General features: G+C 42.2%; 1 protein-coding gene across 1 annotated transcript in view; it reads right to left on the bottom strand.

The window, feature by feature from the left end:
- fam163ba (family with sequence similarity 163 member B, genome duplicate a) overlaps positions 1-15,678 on the bottom strand; it is a 34,917-nt gene extending 19,239 nt beyond the window's left edge. Inside the window, exon 1 of the mRNA XM_060908476.1 lies at positions 15,273-15,678. The gene's annotated coding sequence lies outside the window, so the exon portion shown is untranslated. The remainder of the gene's footprint in view (positions 1-15,272) is intronic.
- Between the last annotated feature and the right edge of the window lie 2,442 nt (positions 15,679-18,120).

Below are 18,120 nucleotides of genomic sequence, written 5' to 3'. Positions count from 1 at the left end.
TGAGTGACGTGACACAAAAGGAGATTTGCTCCACCACCAAGAGACTGTGAGCTCGAATCCTAATGACACTGCAGCCATCTGTAGGGAGTAGGTAGGCATGTAACGATGGATCATGTGACAATAAATCGCGATATCAGTTTATCGTGATTCAATTAAATAAATTAATCATGGTGATTATCAGGTTGCGTAATCTGTTTTTCTGAGCTGTAATTGTGGTGTTTAGACAACAGAGGGCTCGTCTGAAATAATGTACAATAGCGGAATGCATGTGACTTCACCAGAGGCGGAAGTAACAGCGCTGTCACAAAAACATGCAACAGATGTAAAATGTGAAAGAGCTGCTCTGTGATTGTGTACAAATAGATTTAACAAGAAATCGGAGCTCTTTTTACAGAATGCTGAGAGATAAGACAAATGGAGGCAGAACTAATGTTTATAAAAGTTTATTAAGAAAAAGGCCTATTTATTAACTTTCATTTTTTAAAAATGAATATTTTAGCTCATAACATTTTACTCAATTTTACGGTACAAATGTAAAATTGTTGGTTATTAAGAAAATGAAGCAAATGTGTTTTTTTTGTTTGTTTTTTAATTTAACAAACGTTAGATTTAAATTAATACAACCCCGATTCCAAAAAAGTTGGGACAAAGTACTAATTGTAAATATAAACGGAATGCAATAATTTACAAATCTCAAAAACTGATATTGTATTCACAATAGAACATAGACAACATATCAAATGTCGAAAGTGAGACATTTTGAAATTTCATGCCAAATATTGGCTCATTTGAAATTTCATGACAGCAACACATCTCAAAAAAGTTGGGACAGGGGCAATAAGAGGCTGGAAAAGTTAAAGGTACAAAAAAGGAACAGCTGGAGGACCAAATTCCAACTCATTAGGTCAATTGGCAATAGGTCATTAACATGACTGGGTATAAAAAGAGCATCTTGGAGTGGCAGCGGCTCTCAGAAGTAAAGATGGGAAGAGGATCACCAATCCCCCTAATTCTGCACCGACAAATAGTGGAGCAATATCAGAAAGGAGTTCGACAGTGTAAAATTGCAAAGAGTTTGAACAGATCATCATCTACAGTGCATAATATCATCAAAAGATTCAGAGAATCTGGAAGAATCTCTGTGCGTAAGGGTCGAGGCCGGAAAACCATACCGGGTGCCCGTGATCTTCGGGCCCTTAGACGGCACTGCATCACATACAGGCATGCTTCTGTATTGGAAATCACAAAATGGGCTCAGGAATATTTCCAGAGAACATTATCTGTGAACACAATTCACCGTGCCATCCGCCGTTGCCAGCTAAAACTCTATAGTTCAAAGAAGAAGCCATATCTAAACATGATCCAGAAGCGCAGACGTCTTCTCTGGGCCAAGGCTCATTTAAAATGGACTGTGGCAAAGTGGAAAACTGTTCTGTGGTCAGACGAATCAAAATTTGAAGTTCTTTATGGAAATCAGGGACGCCGTGTCATTCGGACTAAAGAGGAGAAGGACGACCCAAGTTGTTATCAGCGCTCAGTTCAGAAGCCTGCATCTCTGATGGTATGGGGTTGCATTAGTGCGTGTGTCATGGGCAGCTTACACATCTGGAAAGACACCATCAATGCTGAAAGGTATATCCAGGTTCTAGAGCAACATATGCTCCCATCCAGACGACGTCTCTTTCAGGGAAGACCTTGCATTTTCCAACATAACAATGCCAAACCACATACTGCATCAATTACAGCATCATGGCTGCGTAGAAGAAGGGTCCGGGTACTGAACTGGCCAGGCTGCAGTCCAGACCTTTCACCCATAGAAAACATTTGGCGCATCATAAAACAGAAGATACGACAAAAAAGACCTAAGACAGTTGAGCAACTAGAATCCTACATTAGGCAAGAATGGGTTAACATTCCTATCCCTAAACTTGAGCAACTTGTCTCCTCAGTCCCCAGACGTTTACAGACTGTTGTAAAGAGAAAAGGGGATGTCTCACAGTGGGAAACATGGCCTTGTCCCAACTTTTTTGAGATGTGTTGTTGTCATGAAATTTAAAATCCCCTAATTTTTCTCTTTAAATGATACATTTTCTCAGTTTAAACATTTGATATGTCATCTATGTTCTATTCTGAATAAAATATGAAATTTTGAAACTTCCACATCATTGCATTCCGTTTTTATTTACAATTTGTACTTTGTCCCAACTTTTTTGGAATCGGGGTTGTCATGAATAGGAAAATTATGCATTTTTTTCTGATCACTTTAAACTTTCATTTATTTATTTTTGGGAAAATATTGTGGGGAAAATCGAATTGTGAACTGGGTAAATTGTTACAGCCCTACTATAATATTGTGTGTGTGTGTGTGTGGGGGGGGGGGGGGGGGGGTCCTGCTGTAGGCTACAGGACCCTGTGAATGAGGTGTTGCTATAGAAATGACATCCATCCATCCATCCATCCATTGCATTTTATTGAACATGAGAAGCAAGAGTGATGCAAAGATAGGGTGCCAATATTTTATTCTTGGTATAAAAATAACAAAACAGTGTTTGAATATAAGCTGACGGATACAAAAAGCTGAAATACAACGAAGTGACACTTTTTGTAGTAAATGGGAGTGTGTGTGTGTGTGTGTGTGTTGTACCTGCTGAAGGTGCTGTAATGCAGCATGACCGCTGAAAGGAATGCGGCCGGGACGAACTCGCTGCTCGTTTGTGTCTTGGTGAGAAATAGCACTCGTCACTGAGTGTGTGTCTGCGTGTGTGAGATACAGAGAGAACTGTGTGACTCCACCCACCACCTCTGAGCCTCACGTTTACAGATAACGTGGGATAAAGACCTGACATGGGTGTAATACATGACTGACTTGCACAGCACCACACTTCCTGATGACGTTCATATTTATAACACTGCAGGGATCATCTAACAACACACACACACACACACACACACACACACACGTTCAGATGGTCTTATGTTTGCATGGCCTCAAGGTGCCTTTTGGATATTATGGGGATTGAATTAAGCTTCGTAGCAGAGTTCATTCATGAGGACTGCTGATGTGGATAATATTCCGATATTCGATCAGAGCTCCGTTACCTGAGCCTCGGATATTTAACACAATATTTACAGGGAAAAAATCAGTTTATGATAAAAAATGAAATGGTTATAAATGTCACAATATCCATGATGTCACAAAAAAATCCTATTGTGACGTAACTGATGATGACGCTGATGTGATCTCGGTGCTAATGGACAGGTTTAGTTTGGATTGAGTGCCCTTTACCTTCGCTGTGGATTTTGTGCAGATTTTATTTTAATTCTGAGTTCCTTCAGCTGATGTGGTGCTGATGTTCTACACTGAGTCAAAACTCTGTTTTCCAGCCCACATGATTCAGTGTGTGAAGAGAAACGGTGAGGGGGAAAAGGACAGGAAATGACAAAACGCACGACACGCCTCAAAGTAAAAACCACGCCCTTTCTTCATAAACAGCTTCATAAACCAGCAGAACACGCCCATTTTAATTTTACTGCTCAATCATTTAACATACAAGCTCCACCCACATACTGTACACCACGCCCCCAAGGAAGAAACACAGCGGTTTCAGTGTTTAGTGCTCAGTCTGTTTTTATATCCTCTACCATTTTTATTTTATAAATGTCTCTCGATGTTTGAAGTGATCAGAGTCGGAGTCGTTGCTAAATTGGTAGCTATAAGTCTTTCTGTGTTCGCTACGTTCACCTTGTAGAAACTCCGCCTACTTTTCTGATCCTCTACATCCAGAATAAAGCAGAGGACATCATGGATGTTTCTTTTCTGGGTGTTTTATTTCTTTATCAATAATTACATCTAAAAATAGTTTTCTATAACACATTTTATAGATTTCATACAAAATGCAGGTCAAATTGCTTTAAAGTGTGAAATAAAATAAATGAATGAATAAAGAGTGAGCCAGCAGGAAAGAGAGAGGTTTTAAAAATGAATAAATTAAATTTATAATAAAAATGCAGTAAATAATAGAAGAGGAAGACTACCACAAAAAGAAAATAATATAAAACGATGTTTTAAAAAAGCATAATAATTAAAATAATATAAAAGTAATTTAAAATCTTGTTTTATAAAATTAAATTTTAAAAAAAGAGGCTGTGGAAAGTTTCTGGGAGTGTGTGACGGTGGATTAAGGCCCTTGTAGGTAGAAAAAAAACTGAGATGAGGCTGGGGGTAATATTCTGAGAAATATTAAAAAAAATTCCTAAAGTCGTAGATTAGTCACACAGTTATGAGAAAAAGGAAAAAAAAAGATTATAAAGTCATAAATTCCAAGAATAAGAGGTCACAAATTTGAGGAAAAAAATTTGGAAAAAGATTTATATAATTTTTTTTTTAAGGAACCAGATTGTTTAACTTTGCAGGTTTGGATCAATAAGAAACACCGTCTTTCCTCCTGATCACGTGATATTACAGAAAAAAGTGCTCAGAGATTTTTAACTATATTTCCCAGAATGCACTGCAGCTAGAAAGCTGGAAAGCATGAAAGTTTTATTTCTTGTAAATTTGTGACTACTTATTCTTGGAATTTGTTTGTTTGTTCCCCCCGCTGGCAGAAAGGCCCGAAGGGGGATTATGTCATGGCGAAGTCCATCCGTCCGTCTGTCGCTGTCTGTCCATCTGTCTGTCTATCCCGGAAAGGGTTCTTACCTTCTGAAATCAACTCCTCTCACAATTTTTGGAGGAATTTCATGAAACTTGTCAAAAGGCTTTGTTTTAGGACCGTAATGCACATTTGCAATATATTGTAGTGGGGGATATTTTGCTCTCGGAGCACTCGTGTGGGTGGGGATTTTTTTTCTCCTTCCTCCTTCCCCTCTCAGAATACCCCCCCCCCCACACACACACACACACACCAGCCCTCATACACCATTGTATGAAAGTATTCCAGATATTTGGTGCACGGGCGATTGCTCTAAGACAGCGAGGGAGGCTCAGCCTCCTCTAAAAATGATGAACATCGTGTAGGATGAATTGCGCTAGGCTTATGTTATAGCTGAGCTTATAACATTGCTATTTCAGATCCAGAATCATAGAAATATATGTGCTCAACCCAACTACAGTGCGAAATCATTCCGTTATAACTTTCCCCAGTTCGCCTAATGTGTGCGTGAGTTTTTCCCCCTCGTGACAGCGCGATGCAGCCCAGCCTCAGTGGATTGGGAGCTCTGTGCTTGTCAATCTCAAAATGCAAGACGGTTATTGGACAAATACTGCGAAAACGCCCGCCCACGGACTCCGAGCCTCACATGGGAGGGACATGGCAGTTTCCGCGAGGAGACTGGTGATTGGTGAAAGCGGCCGGATATTTTCTTTGATTGACAGCTCGTTTCAACTATAGACAGGCAGCGGTACAATGTTGCCAGATTGGGCGGTTTTAAGTGCATTTTGGCGGGTTTTGAACATATTTTGGGCTGGATAACGTCAGCAGTATCTGGCAACATCAGTTCAGTCCCATGCGGATTCGCAAGTGCTGTGGTGTATTGTAAGAGATCAGCTTACATTTTGATTTCATTCATTACATACGGTTTCTACCAGCTTTTTTAGTTTGTATATATTTTCATTGTAAATAAAGTGTAAATATAGTGTTGTCAAGTTTGCTATCTTAGTTCCAGAAATTTCGTTTATTTGAGTGACTGAACTTGAACTTGAGGGGGCTAGTCAGCTAGCAAGAAAGCTGCGCATGGATGCCAAGCATTGCTGATTTAATTTTGGCGAAGCCATTTGCCAGTCTTCCTTTCGAGGAAAAAATTAAAATTAAAGAGCAGGGTAGACCAACGCCTCAAATTGACTTGGTGAAAAAGGTAGGGAATAATACTCGTTCCTTTCAGCTCTCCTGGTACGAGAAAGTGAATTGGCCAACAGCAAGTGACCCACATCAACAACAGTAAATAGGCTACTTTAGTAATATGTCATGGATGGACCAAAAAATAGAATCTATTTAAAATGTTTATGCTGAGTATATTATATTATTTTTCTGGATATGAATTAAACACAGCTACAATTTGGAAAACATTTTTAAACAAAAACACAGCCGAGGTCAATTTTTAAACATGCCACAATTTTAAAATATAAAATGTTAAAATATACCCCTCCCCCCCAACACCACCATCATGTATATTGGACAGTAGGCTAATGGGCCAAAGAACCTGTTATTTCACAGTTTGTGACGCTGCCAACAATCAGCCAGATCAGAGGCAAGAGTATGGGCAAAATTGATGTGTTTTTTCTTTTAAAATCTGGAAATATCGTAACCGACCAGCCTCCCCTGTTTGAAAGACTACCAGCCGCCACTGATTTGGTGAATATATAAAAATAAAGCTCTGCTTCACCACTCTGTGTTTCACACTCGCCGTGTGCAGAAGATGAGCACGAGATGATCTTTGGAACAGAGTTCATCAGTTTGCTGTCACAGGAAAGTCTTCAGGAGAGAAAATGTGATGAATAACAGTTTACGTAACCACACGACCTCAGAAGAACCTTAATCTCTTTACACAAGAACCAGACGGTCATCGAGTTCTCCTTCATCACTGAGTCATCATCATAGTTTGAGGGGGAAAAACATGACGGATGCAGAGTTTCTCTCTGCAGAACTCTGGCACGAGCTGGATATTTGTGGCTGGAAGCGAATCAACCGCAGCGCTCCATCATCTGAGTTCAACACGTTTTTGTTTTGTTTTTTTTTTAGTGTGAGAGAGAGAGAGAAAAATAAGAGAATGTGTTGCTGTTACAGTCAAATAAAATATGATGGATCATACAAATTACATTTTATTTATTTTTTATATCGTTTTATACTGAGGCCATGAACCTGTGTGTGTGTGTGTGTGTGTGTGTGTGTGTGTGTGTGTGTGTGTGTGTGTGTGAGTGAGAGAGAGAGGGAGAGGTCACATTTTATTCACTATTTTCAGTCGAATTAATAAAATATTTGTGTTTCATTCGATGCTGTAAAGAAAATGTGCTTGTGGTGTTGAGGAGAATCTGAGCGAGCGCTCGTCTGCTGCACTTACAGAGGAACTTTAACTTCATTCATCATTTTATCAGAAAATATTCACTGCTCCAGATAAGCAGCGTCTCTGATTAAGACACGTCTCCTCTGCTAATGTCTGAGTGGAGAAAATTATTTTAAAGTGCTCAGAAAATTTTTCATATTTACGTATTTAACATCATTTAAGAACAATATTAGAGTCTTTGAGATTGTTCACAGCTTAAATATAATTGTACATATTTTAGAGTTCCGTATTGTAGTTAAATCAAACTTAACTGTGAACTCATCCCAGACTCACTCGACCTGAAACCTGCTTAAAAGGCGACACAATCTTTGTTTTTGTTTTACTTCCTGGTTTGGTTCTTGTTTCCGCACTCTACTTTCTAGCACTGATTTTGTTTCTCTCATGTTTACAGTTCAACGCGTAGCTTCTTGTGTACGATCTCCTCCTGTTTCCTGCTTTTGACCCGAGCCTTTTGTTAATTTTCAAACTGTTCCTCATGCTGCATCCCAGGCGGAGGAACACACACAGGGAGGAAAGAGCTTTCTGCCCTCTTCCACATACATGAGGTGCTGTGATTGACAGGGCAGAGAGAGTATTGGCCCTTTTCCACTACCCTTTTTCAGCTCACTTCAGCTCACTTCAGCTCACTTCAGCCCGACACGGCTCGCGTTTCGACTACCAAAAACCAGCACGACTCAGCTCGCTTCAGCCCTGCTTAGCCCCTAAAACTCGCACCGTTTTGGAGTGGGGCTGAAGCGAGCCAAAGCGAGCCGAGTGAGGCTGGGGGTGTGAGCAGACACTCCCCTGTGCACTGATTGGTGAGGAGGAGTGTCCTCACATGCCCACACACGCCCCGCGAGCGCGCTGGGATCTGTAAACACCGTAAACCCGGAAGGAGAATAATTACGAATTACGAGAATTTCTGAAGCCTTATGCGCCTCGCCTCATCTATACGCTCTTGCCAGTATCTGTCCGCGTTGTCGGTGACAACAAGCCACAGCACCAAGACCAGCAACACTAACGACTCCATGTCCTCCATGTTTATTGTTTACTATTCGGGTCGTGAGACTACCGCTTAAAAGCTCACTGATGTCACTGTTTGCACTGCTTAACGACATCACGTGACGTCCACCCACTTTCGCTAACTCCACCCAATGTGTCCACTCACTTCCAGCCAGCACGGTTCAGCGCGGTTGTAGTCGAAATGCAACTTCAACAGCCCCGCTCAGCCCGACTCAGCACGGCACGGCTCAGCCCGACTCAACCGCGTTTGTAGTGGAAAAGCGGCATATGCCCCTCCCACCTTGTAAATATGGACAGTTTTTATCCACTACAAGGCACGTAAGGATTCACCCAATTCCTGATTCGAGCTGATTTGCGATATTTTTGGAAAAGCTTATTACCAAAAAATGCAATGTTTATTTTCCTATTCATCAACTTAAATATTCCTTTTGTTAAATAAAAAAAAAACTTTGTGTCATATTCTTAATAACAAGCAATAACTTTTGTAAAGGGTGGAGTAATCACCTATTAACTAAAATATTCCTTTTTATTAAAAATAAGTTAACAAATATTCCTTTTCTTAATAAACTTTGTAAACGTTAGTTCCGCCTCCATTTGCTTCTCTTTTCTTTATGTCTCAGCAGTCTATAAAAAGAGTGACAATTTCTTGTTAAATCTATTTGTACACAATCACAGATCAGCTCTTTACCATTTTATGTTTTTCTGAGATTAGAGCTGTTATTTCTACCTACAATGAAGTCGCACGTATTCCTGCTATTATCCTTGACTTGCAAGTGACGTCAAAGCAAAATAGAAACCTGGATGTCGGCCATGTTGGTGGAGATACAAATGTGGGGTCATGCGACATTCCATACAAAAGTCACACGTGCACAACTCTTTGTTTTTCCACTGCTTTAAGCGTTCTTTTAGCTCTGCCATATCTTTGTGCTGTATATGGTTGTGGTCACAACAGTATTTGTGACCGTGGCATGTCCAGATTTTTTAGAATTCTGTCCGTAATTTGGAAAGAGGGCGAGGAAACTCTGAGGCTCAGTATGGAGAGGAGACGAGCACAGCTGAACAACATCGGCAGGGCTGATCTAACAGAGGCTAAAACCAAAACAGCTCGTGTTTGCAGTAATCATTTTATCTCCAGTGAGATTCAAAAGCTTTCTTAATAATCTCATGGAAGAATTTTATTTCATGTTGCTAGAATTTTGCTATAAAATGAGTGTTCTCTTGTTGTAGTTCACGCCATCATTATGATTTTAACACGTGTATTACCGTTTCGCTTCTAGGAGCGCCAGCAAAATTATACGACAGGAACAATCCAGACTGGGCACCCACTCAGAACATGGGCTATGTTTTGTCCAAGGTTGGACTTGATTCTTCGGCAGCCGAACCAGATATCTGGTTACTCGATGGTCAGTAGAAGCGTCTTATCTTCAGAAAAGTCTGACTTTTTTTTAAATAATATGGGTCAAAATCTCACACATCTGTCTTCTCTTTGTATCAAATCTTCGCTCGATCGTTCAAATCGTGGTAATACTGAGAAAATTCAGCGTTGTTTACAGACACGCTTTCAGCGGCTACCGTCCGAGTTGCTTTGCATCTCCACCATCATGGCGGACGCTCATGACGTAGCACATTTTGATCACGTGGTTGCAAGTCATCTATACATTATTTCAGACGCGCCCTCTGCTGCCTAAACAATGCAATTATAGCTAGGAAAAACTAAGATTACGCAGCCTGATAGTAATCATGACTCATTTTATTATTTCATCAAATCATGATAAATTTATATTGCGATTTTTATTGCCACGTGATATCGTTACATGCCGACTCCCTACAGAAGTCTGCAGCGTCATTAGGATTTGAGCTCAGTCTCCTGGTGGTGGAGCAGATCTCCTTTTGTGTTGCAACGCTCAGGAGTTTTGTTTTCCTTTCTAATAGTTTTGACTTTCGAGTTCCACAAAGATTTTGCTCTCCTTTAGTTGCTCGTCTGCATCAGTAACGGCAATGAAACTGTAAAAACCGAAACGCACGATAAGCTAACCAAAGAGCATTGATCTGAACCGTTATGACAGTTATGCTTGTTCATGAGAAGTTCTCAGCTTCTTGCCATCTAGAACACCACCATAAAGCCTTAAATCTAATGTAAATGTATAGAATGATAAACGAGTCCATGGTTTAAACATTGCGTTTTCTATAAATCAGGTCCGTTACACTGTAGAATCCTGTTTAGGGTCTGTGTGGTGTGTAATTGCTTTTTAAATGATTTAATTATACAGTCATTTAAAGTCTATCATAATCTATATGAACACACACACACACACTGCTGTGAGAATTGTAATTCCAGTCCTCGCTTTAGTTAAAACATAAAAGTTGATTATTAATGAGACTCTCTGACTGAATATCATTTTCAACAAAATGCAGACTGCCTGTGTCACGGGTTGTCCTTAAAGGGTTCTCTGGCTTGCAGGTGCCTACAAACTGTAGAGAACATGCCTTGAACATTTAGCTATCCAGTGAAGGTTCCTTGAGAAACGGTTTATCTACAGCATAAGTGGAACGGATCATAAAGCTCACGTCTGATTTGTTTCTCCTGAAATTCTCTTCCACCTTGAGGAAGTCGCTGCTCCAAAAACAGCCCAGAAGTCAAAAAAAGCAACGTGACATGATGATCTTATCCCTCAGTTGTCTCCTCTAAACGTCCGATGGTGTGAAATGGATCTCGGTGCCTTTGTCCATCCTCACACCTGCGGAAACGTTCTCCCTTCAGTGTGGGCGAAACACAAACCCGGCTCTCGGTCATTCAGATCGAACGTCTCGTGCTCAGAGTGCTGATGCAGGAGCTGTAGAGCTGAACAGATGTGATGATGACTGCTATGGAAGCGGGAGGAGATCCTGAATCAGCACTTGCATCTCACAGCATGGAGGTTGAGCTTCACACGTGGACTCTGGACAGACTGAATCATCATCGTGAGGGGGTGTGATTTCCATTTCAACATGTTATTATCAAACTCGGCTCAAATCTGTTCACATTCACAGCCTCCCACAGTGCTGGGCTGCGAACACCACTCGCGTGGTGAAGAGTGAAGGCACACAACTGAGAGCTGAAGTGTTAAAATGTGTTTTAAATGATTATATTTACTCCACAGCACTGTCGATTTCTCTCTTACAGCAGCTCTGACAATCGTGCAGGTTTATATTCATGCGCTCGTTCTAATACATTAGTTTCTATAGTAACAGCTCATTCACAGGGATGTATACCGCAGACACTATTTATTTTTTTAAAAAAGTGTGCAATCTTTGATATGGTGAAGGTTCCTGTAAATATATCTATGGAAGGAGTCTTTAGTGTCAGTGCTTTGTAACAATCCGAGGTGAAACTGGAACTGAAGTTTACGCTTCATAATGTAACAAGATACTTTTTTTGTCTTAACTTCGAGAGAATAAAGAGAGACTGGTGAGGAGACGAGTGTTTATCGCTGCTATAACGTCACTGAGAACAGTAACTTGTTTCATGAATGTTAGATAACTTCCTTCATGATGAATAAAGTAAGATGAAACTATAGATGGATACCAAACACAATATGTCGTTCTTTTAATAAAAAACTGTAATCGATGGTAAATGACTGAGGTATAAGAGGAATAAAACACTCAGGGACATGCTGTTGGGGAAAAATAATCAACTTCAGGATTGTAACAGTAACTCCTCTGCTTCATCGCACACATCTCGAAGTCGTTAAAGATGGCAAAATAAGATTACAAAAGAGGCCAATCATTGTGCTGCACCATTTCTAGCTCCGCCCACATGTTCAGTAGAAAGAGGAACCGAGTCAAGTACAGGTACTGCCTTCCAGAACCACCCACTGAGGAATGGAAACAAGGAGATGATGCGAGATGATGCATCTGTTGCTGTGTGTGTGTGTGTGTGTGTGTGTGTGTGTGTGTGTGTGTGTGTGTGTGTGTGTGTGTGTGTGCGTGCCAGCAGCTCGGCTCTGAGCTTTGTCATCGCGCCTCACTGAACATCTGAAGCTGTAAAGCTGTGTGATGAAGTGGTGTGTCCTGCTGAGTAAAACTTCCTCCTGATGCCAGCTGCATGCGACGCTGTGATGTTTGATTGCTGAGGGATCACCTGCGCTTTTACAGATTTCATTTATCAATTTAACAAATGTGAAACGGAATGTAGGCCAAAATAAACCCTGCTGCTTTAACAGTCCTGCTGTAAGATGCAGGAAATGAAAGCGGAGAGATAATGAGCATTTGGTCTGCACGGCCTCGTGGGAGAAAGGAGCGGATGTATTGTTTCTCCGGTCCAGGCATGCCGGCGGACGCTGAGGGTGACGTGCCCTTGGATGAGGAGGCGGAACAGCTGCTTACTAACAGCAGGGACAGGAATGGTGTGTGTGTGTGTGTGTTTGGAAACATGCTGTGGGAGGAAGAAGACCAGGAAAAGGGCGAGGAGGGGTAGACTACAAGAGACATGTCTAGTTCAGTGGGTGGAGCTTAGCTATTTGCAGGGTCTCCATTAAAAGTAAGGGGCGTGGCAGAAAACGAAAGTCTTCATTAACTGCCACTAAAGGAAGGAGGTGTGGCCTGGGCCAGTGCAGTGATGAGGGCTTGGTCCCTGTGCATGTTAGTCCTAGTAGAGGAAGAGGGCGTGGCCTTTGTGCCACTAAAGGAAGGAGGTGTCATTTTTCAGTGTGACTGTAAAAGTATTCTGACTCCTGTCTCTTCTAATGAAGGTGTGGCCTCTATACCTACTGGCCCAAGTAAAGGAAGGAGGTGTGGCCTTTGTCAGAGTCTCCAGTAAAAGAGGTGTGGCTAATGTACCTTTTTCTAATGAAGGCAGTGTAGTCTCTGTGCCTTTTACAGTGAATGTATAGTCTCTGTTCGTTCCAGTGGAGGAGGTGTGGTTGCTCTGCCTGTTCCAGTGGAGGAGGCGTGGCCTCTCTACGTCGTAGTTGACCATCTTGGTGAAAGCGCTGTGGGCTCTGCCTGTAAAGAATGGTGGTGTAGCATCTCTGTGTTTGGAGTGCAATAGGGGAAGGAGGTGTGGCCTCTGCATGTCAGTCCTAATAAAGGGAGGTGTGGCCTCTTTGTCAGTTTCAGTAAAGGAAGGTGTGTGTGTGTGGGGGGTGTCTCTGAAGGAGGCATGGAAAAGTTGTGTCCTGGGCACTTCATAGACCCAGTAGAGTGAGTAGGTGTGGCTTAAATTAATCCTGAACTGTTTACACACCTAATCCCGTATCTCTATCTGATACCAAGTTGTCTCTGAATGACATAATACCGAATCGTTTTAAAATCATCTTCATTGTGTACCAGAATTCACATCACACCGTCTCAGTGGATGGAGAAGCGGTCCAGTGCTCACGGTCTGAACTGTGGACTAACAGAGTTTAATACAGAACATTTCTCAAAGCTGAAATGAATCGGACTCACTGAACCAGACTCTAAAGAACTGGTGACTAAGAAAGGGGGCAGAGCCTGAGACAGAGGATGGGGTGGTGACCTTTAGCTGGATGAAAGTCTTAATTTTGCTTCAGCTTTGCCTTGATGTTTTGGATTGTAGCATCATGCATCAGAATGCAGACAAAACTGTGTGTGTGAGCGCGAGAGAGCGAGCGAGAGAGAGAGAGGGGGAGCGTGGTGAGGGGAGGAGTAGAGAAAGTGATGGGGAGGAAAAATAGAACTCCTTAATGGAACGGGGAGGAAATGCCCCTCCCCCTTTACAGCTGAGGCGTCACTGAAACTGAGAAGCTTTAACCTCACCGAGGCTTCTGGGAAATGAAGGCTGCAGCGTTTAGTGTTTTGGTGTTTCTTCTAAAGTGGTCAATAATCACATTTCACATGTCGAGTATTCTTAAGAGAAACTCCTTTGGAGGTTTTATACTAAATTTTGGTTCTGAGGTTAGAATTATCGCCTGTATTTTTAAAAAAATATTATTTTAGCTCTTTTTTTCTTTAGCTCTACCACAAGCACATGAACACCTTCTAAGTCTATCTACAGTGTTCCACAAAGGCATTCTGACTGCTCTGATTCGAAAGACACACATTACATCTACTTTACATTTTAACACCATCTGAGAGTTTGCACGATATTTAAACATTTTATTTGCCATTATTTAATCTTTATTTCTTACTGCACCTTAGGAATGTGAAGACTAAGAATTTATTTGTACAAAAACGTGTGCATGACGATCTTCATGAATCTTGAATCTTTCAGCAGTTCAAACACACAGGATTTGTCGTGACAGAAAAATCAACACTGTAAAAAATATGCAAAGGTTTTTTTCAGGAGAATACTAATAACAATATCAGTTATAATGTTAGTTAGAAGTTACCGACTAATAAGAGATTAAATACAGTGTACTGAAAGGAAAGGCTATTTACACTTTTCCAAGCGCAGCAATTTTCCATTTTAATACATTTTTATGAATATTTCATTCAGGATGGTTATGTATTCCCAGCTGGCAAAACAATCTAGGAAAATATTGTTAAATATGTATTAAAATTGACTGATTTTGCAGTGAGATTTACAGAAGCTGTGTACTGTAGGTGTATATGATTAACGAACAATTTCTATTCCCTGCATTTTTTAAATATATTGAATGCAGAGAGAGAGAAAGAAGCTGTTAACTGTTATAATATCTGATGAATGCAGTTGTGTTGTCATTTGCATGGCTTTGCAACTCCTAAGAACGAACCGGAAGTTGGTTTAGGTCAAACAGCCAGCACTAAACTTCAGGACCATGGACAGAGCAGATCTACAATCAGGCCTAAACAGGAGAGAGAGAGAGAGAGAGAGAGAGAGAGAGAGACAGACAGACTGACTGACTGACTGACTACAGCTCCAGTTTTTCTACTTCCTGTAAATGACTGACATTTAAAGAGCTCAGAATAAACAGTGTGAAGGAGCTTCCGGGCTGCGTGTGGAGGGATGGAGAGGCGCCGCAGTCACCTTAAAGCTGGGGAGAGAAAATACGCACCAGGATTTTCACTGATGAATGATAATGGTGTGTGTGTGTGTGTGTGTGTGTGTGTGTGTGTGTGTGTGTGTGTGTGTGTGTCTCCAGGTGGAACTGACTATGGTGTTGTTAAACTCTAGGAGCTGTGAGAATTTATTCTTCTCTGCGCAGAAATGCAGCTTGACTTTGTGCGCAAACTAAAAACCGGATAAGTTAAAAAAAAAAAAAAACGACTTAACAATCCGGTGTTAAACTCACCTTCAGCAACGGTGGAAGGAATCAGATCACATGCATGAACTGGCAGCGGCTTTGGAGAAGCTCCTCCGGATCATGGACGAATTGAGGAGAGCGAGATCAGGCAGAGCTGAGCGCCATGAGAGCCGCGGCGGGGCGGATTCTTCACCCGGGAGAGCCGTCGGGGAAATGTTCATCAACAGCTGCACAGGGGGACCTCCACATCAGGCGAACATCAGGCACAAGGCGACGGCAGGTGCGCGGACCTTCTGCATGTGAAGAAAAATGTTACAAATGAATCAGCGGTCGCGCTGAACATCCAGCGTCTGTCCGGAGTTCCGTCTGCGCAGGTGCAGGAAAAGCGCCGCGGTTATAAGCGCTCTATACAAACTTCATAACGCGCTTATGAGCTGCTTATGAGCCTCTGGGTCCGAACTCCACACAAGCCAAAGCCTCGAGTCGCAGCAGAGGGAGGAAAGGAAAAAAGAAAAGGGGAGAAGAAAAAAAAATCGCACGCCAGGACTGGGTTGCCAGATTGGAGCGCATGGTTTACAGAGGATTAAACTCCTCCCACAATTCACTCTAAACTCCAACCCAAGAAAAGAAATTTCAATAAATTACCCCGAGTCACTGTTACCACCCTGAAGTTGGTTAATTTCCTGTAACAGCGCGTCTCCTGCTGCTTTATTTCTCTTACACCACAATTTACCAACAAATCATGAATCACGAGTCTGTCCAATTCTTTTTTTATTTAAATTAAAGAACATGGGGGCGGCACGGTGGTATAGTGGTTAGCGCTGTCGCCTCACAGCAAGAAGGTCCGGGTTCGAGCCCTGTGGCTGGCGAGGGCCTTTCTGTGCGGAGTTTGCATGTTGTCCGCGTGGGTTTCCTCCGGGTGCTCCGGTTTCCCCCACAGTCCAAAGACATGCAGGTTAGGTTAACTGGTGACTCTAAATTGACCGTAGGTGTGAATGTGAGTGTGAATGGTTGTCTGTGTCTATGTGTCAGCCCTGTGATGACCTGGCGACTTGTCCAGGGTGAACCCCGCCTTTCGCCCGTAGTCAGCTGGGATAGGATCCAGCTCGCCTGCGACCCTGTAGAACAGGATAAAGCGGCTACAGATAATGAGATGAAATGAGATTAAAGAACATCCTTTTATCCATTTATAGTTACATGAAAAACCTTAGTTCCTGTTCTCACTTGCACTTTCCCTCACCAGCCCACTTTTTTTCACCTGGGGCTGATTTCTTTCTTGCCCAGACTGTAGATTCTGTTTATGCAACCCATCAGGTGATGGTGCAGAGTGACACGCCCACTCTATCTTTAACTAGGTGAATTATTTACTCAATCATCCCCCCAATGTATTTGGAGGAGAAACCAAAAGCAGACAGACTAAACACACGCCAATGAGACGTTGTGATATAATGCACTGCTCAGTGCTCGTTTCATTGCTGAAAGATTTAAAGAGTTTAGATTTAATATCGGCACCAACCTCACTGTAAAAACATGTAAATTTCAGTGATGATCTCACAGTGGTATCTGCAATAGTCTGAGATCTGTGTCACATAAATGCCTTTGGTCACATTATTTCTCTCAGACTGTCAGATTTCAGCAATCATATAAGTTTATTGCAGGCCACACTGTGACACAGATCTCATAAACATGGGTATGACATGACATGACATTTGATGTATGTGAACTGTACGATCATGACACCTACTGAATCATAGGCTATGACACAATTTAATATGTAAGAATAAAAAAAATCATCAGTGCACATCAGCCGTCTGTGCCGTTATACTGGAACAATGAAACTAAACAGGAATCTGGGTTTGGCACCAGGGTCACGCTGATCAGTGCGTCATTTCATGCTGCGTTCCTAATGGTTGGTTAGTAGACGAAGGTCATAGCAGCAGTCGTATTATGAGATGGTTAGAATTTTGTCCCAGGATATCTTTGGTTGGGCCTTTCTGTGTGGAGTTTGCATGTTCTCTCTGTGTGGGTTTCTTCCGGGTGCTCCAGTTTCCCCCACAGTCCAAAGACATGCAAGTTAGGATAATTGGTGGCTCTAAGTTGACCGTAGGTGTGAATGTGAGTGTGAATGGTTGTTTGTCTCTGTCTCAGCCCTGCGCTAATCTGGTGACATGTCCAGGGTGAACCCCACCTCTCACCCATAGTCAGCTGGGATAGGATCCAGCTTGCCTGCGACCCTGTAGAACGGGATAAACGGCTACAGATAATGGATGGATGGATATCTTTGGTTGCAAGATCATGACAACAGCAGTCTTTGAACTTCTCACAGTGTGATGTAGGGCCACTGTTTTGGAGCCATGATCAAAGATATCGGCACGTGTCTTTCACGGTGGTCATTGATCAAAATCTGTGTGTACCTGCCTTTAGTCAAGTTATAAAATTGAAGGAAAGTAGACAGATTCTGTGTGTTTAAAGAGCAAGAAAATAAAATTTGGGTAAAGGAGACGTAATAAAAGGGCGGCACGGTGGTGTAGTGGTTAGCGCTGTCGCCTCACAGCAAGAAGGTCCGGGTTCGAGCCCCGTGGCCGGCGAGGGCCTTTCTTTGCGGAGTTTGCATGTTCTCCCCGTGTCCGCGTGGGTTTCCTCCGGGTGCTCCGGTTTCCCCCACAGTCCAAAGACATGCAGGTTAGGTTAACTGGTGACTCTAAATTGAGCGTAGGTGTGAATGTGAGTGTGAATGGTTGTCTGTGTCTATGTGTCAGCCCTGTGATGACCTGGTGACTTGTCCAGGGTAAACCCCGCCTTTCGCCCGTAGTCAGCTGGGATAGGATCCAGCTCGCCTGCGACCCTGTAGAACAGGATAAAGCGGCTACAGATAATGAGATGAGACGTAATAAAA

This window comes from Neoarius graeffei, chromosome 25 (assembly GCF_027579695.1).
Source record: "Neoarius graeffei isolate fNeoGra1 chromosome 25, fNeoGra1.pri, whole genome shotgun sequence".
Taxonomy (NCBI): domain Eukaryota; kingdom Metazoa; phylum Chordata; class Actinopteri; order Siluriformes; family Ariidae; genus Neoarius; species Neoarius graeffei.
Note: the sequence above shows the minus strand (reverse complement) of the source record. Positions and strands in the feature narration are given on the sequence as shown.